Source organism: Macaca nemestrina, chromosome 7 (assembly GCF_043159975.1).
Source record: "Macaca nemestrina isolate mMacNem1 chromosome 7, mMacNem.hap1, whole genome shotgun sequence".
NCBI classification, from domain to species: domain Eukaryota; kingdom Metazoa; phylum Chordata; class Mammalia; order Primates; family Cercopithecidae; genus Macaca; species Macaca nemestrina.
In genome coordinates this window covers 107,355,031-107,371,648 of record NC_092131.1, presented here as the reverse complement: position 1 = coordinate 107,371,648, position 16,618 = coordinate 107,355,031, and the positions used below count along the sequence as shown (strand labels likewise).

The 16,618-nt window shown below is 39.8% G+C and overlaps 1 long non-coding RNA gene across 6 annotated transcripts in view; it reads left to right on the top strand.

Annotated features, from left to right (window-relative positions):
• Positions 1-1,297: 1,297 nt before the first annotated feature.
• The window catches only part of LOC139364398 (uncharacterized), a 52,910-nt gene continuing 37,589 nt past the window's right edge, over positions 1,298-16,618 (top strand). For 3 of the 6 annotated variants that reach the window (XR_011626233.1, XR_011626231.1, XR_011626235.1), the window contains exons 1-2: positions 1,298-1,728; positions 9,753-9,811. This is a non-coding gene — a long non-coding RNA (uncharacterized lncRNA). The remainder of the gene's footprint in view (positions 1,729-9,752; positions 9,812-16,618) is intronic. The other 3 variants (XR_011626236.1, XR_011626232.1, XR_011626234.1) reach the window with 2 other exon arrangements.

Genomic DNA, 16,618 nt, shown 5'->3' with positions numbered 1-16,618 from the left:
TCTGGGAATTAGCACTCAAAGGCAAGAAAGGAAAGGGCACAAGCAATGGTTTTTGATATAAGCCTTTTGTCACCATTTTGTCCTTTTCTTCTTTTTTTTTTTGTTTTGTTTTTTTGTTTGTTTTACTGAGCATTTCTTGCTCCAGATACCATTTTGTTCATAACTCTGTGTATCTAGTAATTTGATCAGAATTAATACAATGTTAGTAAGTTCTGGAGATCTGTTGTACAGAATGATGACTATAGTTAATGTATACTTGAAATTTTCTAGAGTAGATTTTTTGCTTTTATTATTTTTAAGTGACACATAATAGTTGTACATATTTATGGGTACAGTATAATATTTTTACACATGTATACAATGTGCAATGATCAAATCATGGCAATTAGTGCCTCCACCACCACCTCAAGCATTTACCATTTCTTTGTTCTGGGAGCATTCAAAATCCACCCTTCTAGCTATTTGAAAATATATAATAAATTGTCATCAATTATTGTCACCGTATAGTGCTAAAGACACTAGAACATTTCCTCCTAACTATATATATGTGTGTGTGTGTGTATGTGTGTGTGTGTGTGTGTGTGTATATATATATATATATTTTTTTTTTTTTTTTTTTTCAGGCAGGGTCTCACTCTGTCCCCCAGGCTGGAGTGCAGTGGCACAATCGCAGCTCACTGCATCCTTGACCTCTCAGGCTCAAGTGATCCCCCCACTTCAGCCTCCTGATGTTTACTTTGAGTACTTGGATTAAGGTACATCTGTCAAGTTTCTCTACTGTAAACTTTTCCCCTTTGTAATTGTGAGCAGATATTTTGAGGCAAAATATCTGTTCCTCATCAACTTTTTGCCCACTAGCTTTAGCATCTATTGGTGATATTCTAACTCCATCGTTCCTTTTGTATTTATTCGTATTCTACTGTAAGGAAGAGATTATTTCTTACCAGCAAACGTTTGTATTTGTGTGGGTGGGGTGGGGGGGTAGAGCATTCTCAACAAATACTCTTATCTTCTAAATACAGCGCCGCATAAAGAAGCCCCTCCCCTAGGTCTGGCGTTAATGGTGAGGAAACGATTGGGCTTTGTGTAAGGATAGCGGGGCAGGGAGCTGAGACAAGGGGGAGCTTACACAAAGCCCAAACTAAGAAAAATTACCAATAATAATGAAACTTGGCAGCTTGCTGTGATACTTGCCACACTCCTCCACTGGGGGGAGCTGTCATTATTTTCATCATCCCAGCTCGCCCATCTAGGAAACCTGCGCTAGGTAACTTAGATACGAAGTAAGAGATGGGGAGGGACGGGCGGCTGCACGGGGGCTGCCGGAAGCAGTTGTAACAGTGCTCCCGCTGCGCTGGAGCAGTTTAGGCTTTCCTAAACAGGTTACTCAGAGGAACCTCTTTAGAGGAACCTCTTCCCTCTAAAACAGGACTAATCATAGTGCTCATTAGAGCTACCGGAGGATCTCATTAAACGCAAACGGTCAGGCCCCGCCCCCGCCGCCAGGGGCTGTGATTTGTGTGTGTTTGGGGCGGGCCCAGCACAAGTCTTCCGAGTGAGCTCTTTGGGCAGTTCCGTGCTCTGCCGGGTACCCTCGGGGGCTATCCTCCCAAATTCTATGTGTCAGAGTAATGCTGTTGGTATAAACTGGACTGGACTGTCTTTTGCTTTCTGTGTCACGGATACAGTGCTTGCTGAAGATTGAAAGTGCCCCCAGAAATTTTGGAGGTAATTATTTTTTCCCATATCTTTCTTTGTTATTTTCAACAAACAAAAGTTAAATAATTATATAAAATGAGTATTGTTAAATTTTTTTAAGTTTATTTTTATTTTTTGAGGCGGAGTCTTCCTGTCGCACCCTGGAGTGCAGTGTTGTGATCTCGGCTCACAGCAACCTCCACCTCAAGCAATTTTCCTGCCTCAACCTCCTGAGTAGCTGGGATTACAGGCTCCTGCCACCACGCCTGGCTAATTTTTGTACTTTTAGTAGAGACGGGCGGGATTCACCATGTTGGCCAGGCTGGTCTCGAACTCTTGACCTCAAATGATCCGCCCACCTCGGTCTCCCAAAGTGCTGGGATTACAGGCCTGACTCACCGCGCCTGGCCAAATATTTTTTTTTTTTTAAAAACTCAATTGGGGGAACTAAGATGTTATAATCAGTTCAAAGGAGAAGTCAAAGAAGGACAAATTAATTTGGAGTAAAGTAACGTTGAAATGAATTTATAAATGGACACAAAAGTAACCTCTTCCTTCTACAGTGGGGAAGTCAACTGAAGCTCTATTGGAACAATTTTATTTGCAAGTCTCTAGACAGGAATTTTCTGCATGCTCAGGTATCTACAACTTTCAAAGTTGCAAAATCGCTTGAAGGCAGTGGAAGGTTCAGAGCCCCTGTAGAATCTGAATCAGAACCCAGGTTATTGCTCTTATCAGTGCATAGTTTTTCACTGAAGCACACATTTCCCCCCATATCTATAAATTCATATATGTTTCCTGTATTGCCTATGTCATGAAGATTTTCCATTTTATTAGTATGTAATTATGCATTGTTTTATCTTGTAACTAGGAAGATTCCAAATCTATTATGTCTCATATTTAATAGTCTTCATTTTCTGAATTAAACGTGTCATGTGTTTGATTATTTTACTGATAGTTTCAAAGAACCAGCATTCGGAGTTCTTCCTCCCTTCCTTCCTCTTTACTTGAGGATGCCTCTTTTTCCCATTAGAACTTGTGAGAAATATGAATACTGCTTATTTTCTGTCTTCAGCTGCAAAGTTTGGCAAATGATAGCCAGCTGCTTGTTTGTGTGTGAGCCAGAAACTAGAAATGGCTTTTTATTGTTAGTTTTTATTATTTTTAAGACCACCCTCCAGCAGGTGTATAAAAATGGCTTTTACTTTTTTTTTTTTTTTTTTTTTTTGAGACAAGGTCTCACCCTGTCACTCAGGCTGGAGAGCAGTGATGCCAGGGTGTGTTTCAATATGGCTGTGTTCCAATAAAACTTTATGGGCACTGAAATTTGAATTTTCACTGACCATATTCTTCTTCATCTTTTAAACATTTAGAAATGTAGGGCATGGTGGCTCAGCACTTTGGGAGGCCGAGGCAGGAGGATTGCTTGAGGCTAGGAGTTCAAGACCAGCCTGGACAACATAACAAGGATCTGTCTCTACTAAAAGTTAAAAAAAAAAAAAAAAAAAAAATAGCCAGGTGTGGTGGCACACTAATTTTAAAGTCCCAGCTACTTGAGAGGCTGAGGTGGGAGGATTGCTTGAGCCCAGGAGTTCAAGGCTGCAGTGAGCTATGATGGCTCCTCTGCACTCCAGCATGGGCAACAGAGTGAGACCCTGTCTCTAATTTACCAAAAGAAAGAAGGAAGGGAAATGATTTTGAGTGGTTTTCCTTGGCTTTTGATGAGTCAACAGATGTTACCAATACTGCTCAAGGTGTCAGTGCCAAGTTTGAAGAGACTGAGAATTTGACTTTATGAGTAATCTACATAGAACAACTATGGGTGAGAATATTTTTGAAGACTAGAAATCACTAGTTCATTGTAACCTGAGGTGGGAATCTGCTGAGCTCTGGTACAGCTGGTTATAGTAAAAGTGTGTATGGAGCAGAAAAAGGCTCATTTGGAGAAATTCCAAAGCTTGCAGAAATGTAAAGTGTTTAAAACCATGGTTGTCATTATATTATTCATCAGATACCTTGTGGAAAATATCTATGTTGTGGATAATGGAAGTGAACTTCATTTCCTCTCACTTAACTATCATCAATTCTATGAAATTTGGTAAAGTGTTGTTTTGTTGTTTTTTTTTTGAGACGGAGTCTCGCTCTGTCGCCCAGGCTGGAGTGTAGTGGCCGGATCTCAGCTCACTGCAAGCTCCGCCTCCCGGGTTTACGCCATTCTCCTGCCTCAGCCTCCTGAGTAGCTCGGACTACAGGCACCTGCCACCACGCCCAGCTAGTTTTTTTGTATTTTTTTTTAGTAGAGATGCGGTTTCACCATGTTAGCCAGGATGGTCTCGATCTCCTGACCTCGTGATCTGCCCGTCTCGGCCTCCCAAAGTGCTGGGATTACAGGCTTGAGCCACTGCGCCCGGCCTAAGTGTTGTTTTTAAAGTGTGATAAAATATAATATTTATCATTTTAACCACCCATAAGTGTACAATTCAGTGATGTTAAATGCATTCATGTTATGTATCATCATTGTGTATACTCAAAAAACTTTTTCATCATCCCAAATAAAAACTCTATACTCATTAAATAACTCCCAAACCCTTTCCCCAAACCCCAAGTAACTTCAGTTCTGTTTTCTGTCTCTATGAATTTGCCTTTTCTAGGTACTTCATATAAGTGAAATCATACAATATATGTCCTTCTATGCCTGGCTGCTTTCACTAAGCATAATGTTTCCAAGGTCCATCCGTATTGTAGCATATATCAAAATTATATTCCTTTTGTGGCTGAATAATGTTCCATTGTGTGTATATACCACATTTTGTTTATCTATTCATCTGTTGAAGGACATGTGGGTTGTTTCTATTGTGAATAATGCTGCTGTAAACATGGGTGTACAAATATCTGTGGAATCATTACTTGTGCTAACCATTCATTAGCACAAGATGTCTTTCTATTTATTTAGGCCTTTATTTAGGACTTTCAAGAATGTTTTGTAATTTTCTGGGTTATATTCCCATAAGTGGAATTGCTGGGTCATATAGTAATTCTATGTTTAAGTTTTTGAGGAAATACCATACATAATATCTTCCACAGGAGCTGCACCATGTTACATTCTCACCAGCAATGCACAGAATTCTGATTTTTCCACATCCTTGCCAACATGTTATTTTCCATTAAAATAATAGTGCTTATCCTAATGAGTGTGAAATGAAGATATTTCATTGTGGTGTTGACTTGCATTTCCCTAATGGTTAGTGATGTTGAGCATCTTTTCGTGTGCTTATTGAACATTTGTATGTCATCTTTGGAGAAATGTCCATTCAAATGCTTTGCCCATTTTTGAATCAAGTGGTTTGTTTTCTTGAGTTGTAGGAGTTCTTTATATATTCTGGATATTGATCCCTTATGAAATATGTGACTTGCAGATATTTTCTCTCTGTGGGTTGCCTTTAACTCTGTTGATAGTGTTCTTTGATAACTACTGGGGGAACCAGCCCCCAATATTTCAACGTAGGTTCTTTTCTATTTTCTCTAAGTGTCTGCCGGTCTGAGAAATAAAGATAAAGAGTACAAAGAGAAATTTTACAGCTGGGCCTCTGGAGGTGACATCACATATCAGCAGGTTCTGTGATGTCCACCTGAGCCGCAAAACCAGCAAGTTTTTATTAGGGATTTTGAAAGGGGAGGGGTATACAAACAGGGAGTAAGTCACAAGGATCACATGCTTCAAAGGACCATAAAGATCACAAGGCGAAGGCAAAATTAGAATTACTGATGAGGGTCTGTGTTCCACTGTGCATGCATTGTCTTGATAAACATTTTAACAGGAAACAGGGTTCAAGAGCAGACAACCGGTCTGACTAGAATTCACCAGGCTGGAATTTCCAATCCTAGTAAGCCTGAGGGCACTGCAGGAGACCAGGGCATATTTCATCCCTTATCTCAACCCCATAAGACAGACAATCCCCAAGCGGCCATCTGTAGACCTACCCCTGGGAATGCATTCCTTCCCCAGGGTTATCAATTATTAATATTCCTTGCTGGGAAAAGAATTCAATGATATTTTTCCTACTCACACATCCATCTATAGGCTCCCTGCAAGAAGAAAAATATGGCTCTATTCTGGCCGACCCCACAGGCAGTCAGACCTTATAGTTATCTTTCTTGTTCCCTGAAAATCGCTGTTATTCTGTTCTTTTTCAGGGTGCCCTGATTTCATATTGTTCAAGCACCCATGTTTTACAATCAGATTTCATATTGTTCAAACACATGTTTTACAAACAATTTGTACAGTTAACACAATCATCACAGGGTCCTCAGGCGACATACATCCTCAACCTACGAAGATGATGGGATTAAGAGATTAAAGACAGGCAAAAGAAATTATAAGAGTATTGACTGGGGAAGTGATAAATGTCCATGAAATCTTCACAATTTATGTTCAGAGATTGCAGTAAAGACAGGCATAAGAAATTATAAAAGTATTAATTTGGGGAATTGATAAATGTCCATTAAATCTTCACAATTTATGTTCTTCTGCCGCGGCTTCAGCTGGTCCCTCTGTTCAGGGTCCCTGACTTCCTGCAACAGATAACAAGTTTATTTTGATAAAGCTGAGTTTGTCTATTTTTTCTTTTGTTGCCTGTGCTTTTGGTGTCATATCTAAGAATGCTTTGCCAAGTCCAAGGTCATGAAGAATTACTCTTACATTTTCTTCTAAGAGTTTTATAGTTTTAGCTTTTATATTTAGGTCTTTAATCCATTTTTTAAATTTTAGTGTATAGTATGAGGTAGAGGCCCAGCTTCATTCTTTTACCTGTGGAACTCCAGTTAACCCAGCACTATTTGTTGAAGACTGTTCTTTCCACATTGAACAGACTTGGCATCCTTGTCAAAAGTCAATTTGCCACAGATGTACAAGTTTATTTCTGAACTCTCAGTTCTACTCCATTGGTCTATATATCTGTCCTTATGCCAGTACCACACTGTTTTGATTACTGTAGGTTTGCAGGTTTGTAGTAAGTTTTGAAGTTGGAAACTGTGAATCCTCTCAAGTTCTTTTTCAATATTTTTTTTTTTTTTTTTTTTTTTTTGGCCATTTGAGCTATATTAGTTTTCTAGGGTTGCCATTAAAAAAATACCACAAACTGGCTGGGTGCATTGGCTCATACCTGTAATCCCAACACTCTGGGAGGCCGAGGCAAGTGGATCACCTGAGGTCAGAACTTCAGACCAGCCTGGCCAACATGGTAAAACCCCGTCTCTACTAAAAATACAAAAACTAGCCCGGTGTGGTGATATGAGCTTGTGGTCCCAGCTACTTGGGAGGCAAAGACAGGAGGATCATTTGACCCTTGGAGGCAGAGGTTGCAGTGAGCCCGAGATCTTGCCACGGCATTCTAGCCTGGGTGACAGAGCTAGACTCTATCTCAAAAAGAAAACAAAAAACAAAATACCACAAAATGGGTTGCTTAAACAACAGAATTTTATTTTCTTATAGTTCTGGGGGCTGGAAGTCTAAGATCAAGATGTCAGCAGGTATGGTTTCTCTTGAGGACTCTCTCCGTGGCTTGCGGATGGCTACTTTCTTGCTACATCCTCATATGGTGTTTTCTTTGTGTACTTGCATCACTGATGTCAGTCAGTGTCTCCAAATTTCTCCTCCTTATAAGGATACCAGCTAGATTAGATTAGAGATCACCCTAACAGCCTTATTTTAACTCAATCACTTTTTTTTTTTTTTTTTTTTTAAGATGAAGTTTTGCTCTTGCTGCCCATCCTGGAGCACAATGGCATGATCTCGACTCACTTCAACCTCCACCTCCTGGATTTAAGCAATTCTCCTGCCTCAGCCTCCCAAGTAGCTGGGATTACAGACACCCACCACCACGCCTGACTAATTTTGTATTTTTAGTAGAGATGGGGTTTTACCATATTGGTCAGGCTAGTCTTGAACTCCTGACTTCAGGTGATCCACCTGCCTCAGCCTCCCAAGGTGCTGGGATTACAGGTGTGAACTACCATGCCTGGCCCTCTATCACTTCTTTAAATGTCCTATCTCCAAATACAGTCACATTCTAAGGTACTAGGGGGTTATGGATTTGAACATGTGAATTGAGAGGACAGGAGGACACAATCCAGCCCATAACATAAGCTCCTTGCAATTTCATATGAACTGAAGATCAGATTTTCCATTTCTGCAAAAAAGGCTTTTGAAATTTTGTTAGAAGTTGTCTTGAATCTGTAGATAACTTTGGGTAGTATTGATATTAATTCTTTCCATTCATTAGCACAAGATGTCTTTCCATTTATTTAGGCCTTTCTTGATTTAGGACTTTCAGGAATGTTTTGTAATTTTCAGTGTACAAGTCTTTCACTCCTTGGTTAAATTCATTCCCAGATATTTCATGCTTTTAGATGATATTGTACATGGAATTGCTTTTTAAATTTCCTTTTCTGATTGTTCAATATTGGTATATAGAAACATAACTAGTTTTTGTGTGTTGATCTTGTACCCTGAATTTTTGCTGAATCATTTTTTGCTCTAGGAGTTGCCTTACATTCTTTGGGATTTTCTATGTACAAGATCATATTGTCTGTCAATATAGTTTTACTTCCTTTTCAGTTTGAATGCTTTTTATTTCTTATATAATTGCTGTGGCTGCAACTTCTAGTACAGGCCTGGTGCAGTGGCCAGTGGCTCACATCTGTAATCCCAACACTTCGTGAGTCAGAGACAGGTGGATCCCTTGAGCCCAGGAGTTTGAGACAAGCCTGAGCAACGTGGCAAAACCCTATCTCTATAAAAACAAAAATTACCCAGGTGTGGTGGCACATGCCTGTGGTCTCAGCCTCAGGAGACTGAGATGAGAGGGTCACTTCAGCCCAGGAGGTCAAAGCTGCAGTGAGCTATGATGGTACAACTGTACTCCAGTGTGTATAACACTGTGAGACCCTGTCAAAAAAAAAAAAAAAAAAAAAAAAAGGTAGAAACTTCCAATACAATGTTGAATAGCACTGGTGAAAACAGACATTTTTGACTTGTTTGTGAAGTTATGGGAAAAACTTTCAGTCTTTTCCCATTGAGTATGATGTTAGCTGTGGGCTTTTCATAAGTGCCTTTATTATGCTGAAGAACCTTCCCTCTATTCCCAGTTTTCTGAGAGTTACTTTTTAAATAAAGTTCTGTTTTTAATTCTGAGAGTTTTTATGAAAAAGTGTTGGCTTTTATAAATGCCTTTTCTGTACCAATTAAGATAATCATTCTATTAATGTGATGTTATATTAATTTGATTTTCTTATGTTGAACAACTTTTGCATTCCTGTTACAAATTCCACTTGGTGATGATATATAATGTATTGTATTTGGTTTGCTAGTGTTTTGCTGAAGATTTTTGTATTGATATTCATAAGGGATACTGATTTTTATTTTTTTCTTTATGTCTTATATGGCTTTGTTAGTAGGGTAATGCTGGCATCTGAATAAGTTAGGAAGTATTCCCTCCTCTTTGAATTTTTTTGGAAGTGTTTGAGAAGGATTGATATTTTTCTTTAAATCTTTAGAAGGCTTCATCAGTGAATCCATCTGGTCCTAGGCTTTTCTTTGTTGAGAAGTTTTGATTAAATGTTTTTACTTGTTATATGTCTGGTAAGACTTTCAATTTCTTTTTGAGTCAATTTATGTAATTTATATGTTTCTAGATATTTGTCCATTTCATCTAGGTTATCCAATTTTTGGTGTATAATTGTTCATAGTATTCTTATATAATGCTTTTCATTACTGTTTGTTCAGAAGTAATGTCCCTGCTTTCATTTCTGATTTTGATTATTTGCATGTTCGTGTGTGTGTGTCGAGCTAAAGGTTTGTCAAAATTTATTTTTTTCAACAAACTAACTTTTGGTTTCATTGATTGTTTTTCCATGATCTATTTTTATTTATTTTTACTCTAATCTTTATTTCCCTCTTTGTGTTAGCTTTTGGTTGAGTTTGCTCTTCTTTTTCTTGAGCCTTAAGGTATGAAGTTAGGTTATTGATTTGAGATATTTTTTCTTTTTTTATATAGGCATTTACAGCTATACATTTCCCTCTGAGTACCGCCTTTACTGCATCCTGTAAGTTTTGGTATGTTGTTTTCATTTTTGTTTGTCTTTAAGTGTTTTCTAATTTCTCTTATGATTTCTTTGACCTATAATTTGTTTAAGAATGTGTTGTTAGCCAGGCACGGTGGCTCATGCCTGTAATCCCAACACTTTGGGAGGCCAAGATGGGTGGATCACCTGAGGTCAGGATTTTGAGACCAGCCTGGCCAACATGGTGAAACCCCGTCTCTACTAAAAATACAAAATTAGCCAGGCATGGTGGTGGGCACCTGTAATCCCAGCTACTTGAGAGGCTGAGGCAGGAGAATCGCTTGAACCTGCGAGGCAGAGGTTGCAGTGAGCCAAGCCCACGCCATTGCACTCCAGCCTGGGCAACAGAGTGAGACTCCATCTCAAAAAAAAAAAAAAAGGCCAGGCGCGGTGGCTCACGCCTGTAATCCCAGCACTTTGGGAGGCCGAGATGGGTGGATCACAAGGTCAAGAGATCGAGACCATCCTGGCTAACACGGTGAAACCCTGTCTCTACTAAAAGTACAAAAAACTACCCGGGCAAGGTGGCAGGCGCCTGTAGTCCCAGCTACTCGGGAGGCTGAGGCAGGAGAATGGCGTAAACCCAGGAGGCGGAGCTTGTAGTGAGCCGAGTTCGCGCCACTGCACTCCAGCCTGGGTGACAGAGCAAAGACTCCGTCTCAAAAAAAAAAAAAAAAAAAAAAAAAAAAAGAATGTGGTGTTGGCCAGGCGTGGTAGCTCACACCTGTAATCCTAGCACTTTGGAAGGCCAAAGTGGATGGGTTGCTTGAGCTCAGTAGTTTGAGACCAGCCTGGGCAACATGGTGAAACCTCATCTCTATGAAAAAAATACAAAAATTAGCCGGCCATAGTGGTGTGTGCTTGTAGTCCCAGCTATTTGGGGGACTCAGGCAGATGGGTCACTTGAGCCCAGGAAGTGGAGGTTGCAGTTAGCCAAGATCATGACACTGCCCTCTAGCTTGGGAGATACAGTAAGACCCTGTCTTTAAAAAAAAAAAAAAAGTTTTGGTTAATGACCATATATTTGTGGATTTTTTCCACCTATTATTGATTTTTAGATTTATTCCACTGTGGTCAGAAGATACTTTGTATGATTTCAAACTTTTAAAATTTATTTGGACTTGATTTGTATTCTAACATATGGTATATTTTGGAGAATGTTCCGTGTACATTTAAGAAGAATGTATATTCTGCTGTTACTGGGTGGAGTGTTCTATATATGTCTTTAGGTCTAGTTGATTTATGGTGTTGTTCAAGCTTTCTATATCCTTAATGATCTTCTGCCTAGATTTTCTATCCATTATTAAAAGTGGGATGTTGGCTAGGTATAGTGGCTTATGCCTGTAATCCCACCACTTTGGGAAGCTGAGGCAGGAGGATCATTTGAGGCCAGGAGTTTGAGAATAGCCTGGGCAACATAGCAAGACTCCATTTCTGGAAAAATAATTTAAAAAAAATAAAGCCAGGTGATGGTATGCACCTGTATTCCTAGTTACCCAGGAGGCTGAGGCAGGGGGATTGCTTAAGCCCAGGAGTTGGAAGCTGTACTATGATCACACCATAGTATTCTAGCCTGGACAACAGAGCAAGACCCTGTCTCTAAAAATAAAACACAACAAAAAGTGGGACATTGAAGTCTACAGCTATTATTGTAGAATGATTTCTCCCTTCACTTCTGCCAATATTTGCTTCATATATTTGGAACTCCGATGTTTGGTGAATATATGCTTATAACTACATAATTATATAATATATATGCTTATAATTATATAATCTTGGTGAATCAACTTATCATTTATTGATGTATAACATCCTTGTCCCTTGTAATAGTTTTTGGCACAAAGCCTGTTTTGTCCAATATTAGTATAGCAACCCCGGCTCCCTTTTGGGAACTATCTGCATGGAATCTTTTTCTATCCTTTCACTTTCAGCCTATCTGTGTGTTTGAATTTAAAGTGTGTTTCTTGTAGACAGCATACAGTTGGTTCATGTTTTTAAAAACCCATTTTGTCATTCTCTGTCTTGATTGGAAAGTTTCATCTATTTACATTTAAAGTAATTACTGATAAGAAAAGACTTCTGCCACTTTGCTATTTGTTTTCTATATATCTTATAATTTTTTGTCCCTTGTTTTCCTTTTGTATTTTGTTGATTTTCAGTAGTGAACCATTTTGATTCCCTTTTCATTTCCTTTGTGTATAGTCGGCTGGTATTTTCTTTGTGAAGAAGACTACAGTAAAATCAAATTTTACTGTGGGGCTTACATTTCCCATCAGTATTAGTCTGCTAGGGCTGCCATAACAAAGTACTATAGACTGGGTGATTTAAGCAACAGAAACTTTATTTTCTCACTATTCTGGAAGCTACAAGTTGGAGACCAAAATGTCAGGAGAGTTGTTTCTTTCAGCACTTTAAAATATGTCATCCTGTTGCCTCTGGAATCCATGGTATCTGATGAGAAATTGGAAGTAATCTTATTGAGGAGAATTTGTACATGATGAGGTGCTTCTTGGTGCTTTCAAGGTTGTCTTTGGCTTTGAACAATTTGACTATGATGTGTTTCAGTGTGGGTCTCTTTGATTTTTATCTTACTTGAAATTTGGTGAGCCTCTTGGTTTTGCAGATTCATGTCTTTTATCAAATCCAACCCAGGGCTTCTTAATTTCTCTGTTTTTATTTTTATTTATATTTTATTTTCAGTTGAAAATCTCTAGGGGTTTCTTTGAGGTTTGGGGCCCTATTGTCAGAGGCATGTGAACCAGAGCAATTCCATCTTAAATAGGAGCTGGGCAAAATGAAGTTGAAACCTACTGGACTACATTCCCAGATGATTAAGGCATTTTAAGTCACAGTGTGAGACAGGAGGTCAGCACAAAATACAGGTTATAAAGACCTTGCTGATAAAACAGTTTGCAGTAAAGGAGCTGGCCAAAACCCAACAAAACCAAAATAGCAATGAGAGTGACCTCTGGTTGTCCTCACTGCTATACTCCACCAGTACCATGACAGTTTACAAATGCCATGGCAACATCAGGAAGTTACCCTATATGGTCTAAAAAGGGGAGGCATGAATAATCCACCCCTTGTTTAGCGTATCATCAAGAAATAACCATTAAAAAAATGGACAACCAGCAGCCCTTGGGGCTGGTCTGTCTATGGAGTAGTCATTCTTTTATTCCTTTACTTTCTTAATAAACTTGCTTTCACTTTGCACTGTGGACTCGCCCTGAATTCTTTCTTGCGTAAGATCCAAACCCTCTCTTGGGGTCTGGATTGGGAGCCCTTTCCTGTAACATATTTTTCTGTCCTGTAACACTATGGTTTAAATATTTTAAATGCAAATTAAACATAATCAATACTCTTATAGAAGAAGTTAAACACTTTTTTTCATTTCTTATGAATAATCAGAGGGTTTTAATCTGGGTTATCTCATAATATATTTGTTTTTTTCATTCTGTATGTTCATTATCGCAAACCATTTCTCATTGGAGGAAGGATGTGACTAGTTTTTCGGGGTTCTGGCTTGCAGGGTACAGTGTTTCTTTGGGTTGATGGAACCCTTGTGTGATATTGTGAAATACATATATTTGGTCTTCATTCCTGTTTCTTGACATAACTTGTAAAACACTTGGAATCTCTGGAGTTATGAGTGTCTTTTTCTATGCTAATGAGATGACTGGTGGCTGGGGCCTTTGTAGCTTCGGAATAGGGGCTGGTTATAGGAAAGACCAAGGCATGATTAGAGGGTTGAGGCTTTTAGCTCCACCCACCAACCTGCAGGGAGAGGAGAGAAGCTGAAGGTTAAGCTGACCCCCAGTGGCCAATGATTTAATCAGTCTTCCCTATGTAGAGCTCCCAGACAGCTGGATGCTCCTTATCAGGCTGAGGAAGTTCCCTTTTATTTTTATCATGAAAGCGTTAAATTTTGTCAAATGCCTTTATTCTTCCTGTTGAGATAACCATGTGGTTTTGTTCTTTATCAATGTGGTGTATTACATTGATTGATTATTGTATGCTTAGCTGATCTTGCCTTCCTAAGTTCCACCTGGCTGTGATGTACAATCATTTTTACATATTGCTGCATTCAGTTTGCTACTATATTATAGAGGACTTTTATGTTCACATTAATGAGAAAGATATTGGTCGGTAGTTTTCTTGTGACATTTTTGTCTGATTTTGGTATCAGGGTAATACTGGCCTCACAAAATGAGTTGGAAGGTGTTTCCTCCTCTTCTGTTTTTAGGGAGATGTTGAGAAGGATTGGTGTTCTTTGTTAAAATGTTTAATAAAATTCAGTGGTGAAGCCACCTGGTCCTGGGCTTTACTTTATGGGAAATTTTTATATTACTAATTCCATCTTCACTTGTTATAGGTCTATTCAAGTTTAACATTTCTTATTGAGTCCTTTTCATTAATTTGCATCTTTCTAGGAATTTCTATGTTACCTGGGTTATCTAATATTTAGCATACAATTATTTATAGTATTCTCTTGTAATCCTTTTTATTTCTGTAAGGCTGGTAGTAATGTCCTGTCATTCATGGTTTTAGCAATTTGAGTCTTCTTTTTTATTAGTCTAGCCTCTTTTCTATTAGTCAAAAATGGGGCCTTTCAGGTGGGGTTTCAGGCTTTGGTGAAATGGGTGTGGGAGGAAATGGGAAGGGTGACTTGTGAAAATACCTAATTGCAGGGCCTATTTTGCAAAGAAGATATTCGTTAAGCCACGCTTCTCAGACATGGGTGTGCACGGGCATGAGGTGCTGTGTTTCTGGCCAGTTCCTGGAGGCACCAAAGCTGCTGGTCTGCAGACTGTTAAGTGAGGGGCTGGAGGACTTTGCTTTCTTATTCATGGGCTTCTTTCCTTTGTGACTTGAGATCATCTAAGTGGAGTAAACAAGCATGTAACTCTATATACAAGATAGTGCTTAACTTTTTAAAATTTCCTCTTTTTATAGCAGGGTGAGACAAATTGTTCAAAAGTTTATTCAGCTTCTTCCTGAGCTTGCTATGAACTGATGACTACTAATTCCTTTCCTCATTGTTTCTGATCCTATTCCTTGGGGGAAAGGCTTCCTTATGACATAGAAGCCCGTTCTTCCACATCCAGTTATTTCTTTGAAGAAGATGGGGGAGCAAAACTGCTTCCTACTTTTCTTTGACCTTTTCCTGAGGTTCAGCTAAAATGAGGTGGGCAGACAAACCTTGGTCTTTTTCCAGGTTGGTAACTTTTGCCTCTATTTACATTTTCATTTTTCTGCCTAAGTCCCTGAGGGACACACTAGCTGGCACACTCACCTTGTCCTTGCAAGTGGAAGACGGAATCTCTGGATGAGGGTGTGGGCCAGGAGGTGGGAAGTCTGGACACTGTTGCTGTGTTCCTTTCCAGCCCCACGTGGTCCTGGGGGTCCTGGACCTCCTCCAGGGCTGCCACGTGGACTCTGACAGCCCAGGGTACGGCTGTGCTGTGTGACTCTCCCCTTCTTCCTCTCCATCCTTGATTATTTCAAGGCCTATGTCGAGCCAGACACAGCACAGACCACACGGGCACCGTACAGTCCACTTCCAGCGGGCTCTGCTCCCTGGATGTCCACAGGCCCTGACACTCATTGTGTCCAAATCCGAGTGGTTGTCTTCCCTGGAAAGTCTGATTCTGTCTCTAGCATTTCCAAGTTACGTGACTCACACTGCCTTCTCAGTCATTCTGATTTTATTTAATTAATTTATTGATTTTGAGACAGAATCTTGCTCTATTGCCCAGGCTGGAGTGCAGTGGCACAGTCTCAGCTCACTACAACCTCTGCCTCCTGGGTTCAAACGATTTTCCTGCCTCAGCCTCCCAAGTAGCTGGGACTACAGGCATGTGCCACCACGCCCGGCTAATTTTGGTATTTTTAGTAGAGACAGGTTTCACCATATTAGCCAGGATGGTCTCAATCTCCTGACCTTGTGATCTGACTGCCTTGGCCTCCCAAAGTGTTGGGATTACAGGTGTGAGCCACCACGCGTGACCATCATTCTGATTTTAAACCTTAGAACAGGCTGCATGCAGTGGCTCATGCCTGTAATCCCAGCACTTTGGGAGGCTGAGGCGAGTGGATCACCTGAGGTCAGGAGTTCGAGATTAGCCTGACCAATATGGTGAAAACCCATCTCTATTAAAAATACAACAATTAGCCAGGTGTGGTGGTGTGTGCCTGTAATCCCAGCTACTCAGGAGGCTGAGACAGAATTGCTTGAACTCAAGAAGCAGAGGTTGCCGAGAGCCGAGATCATGTCACTGCACTTCAGCCTGGGCAAGAGAGCAAGACTCCACCCACCCACTCAAACAAACAAACAAAAAACCTTAGAACAAACCGCAAAAGTAATCAAATGGATTAAAGTTTGGGAAAGGCAGAAAAGCACAAGGTAGGAAATAAATCACCTATAATTCCAGCCTCCAGAGAGAACCACTGAAAATGCCTGAGGGTATTTCCTTCCACTTCTTTTACTAATCACATATTGCTTCACCTTCCATGCTTCAGAAGCAATATGTGATTAGGGAAAAAAAGTGGAAGGAAATATATGTTCAATGTGTTTTCAGTGAATAACACAGCCTTGACGTTTGTCCATTTCACTGATTGGTTTTTCTAAATCATTATTTTTAGTGGCTGCAAAAAGCACCCCTTTTGGAAATCATCCTGAATTTTTCTTCTTAACCATACTGAGTCTTTCTTCACCTATTGCCGGGTACTGTGGTTATTTCCAGTTTCTCAACCTGATTCAACACTGCTGCGAGCAGCATGCATGCATCTGTGCTGTCAT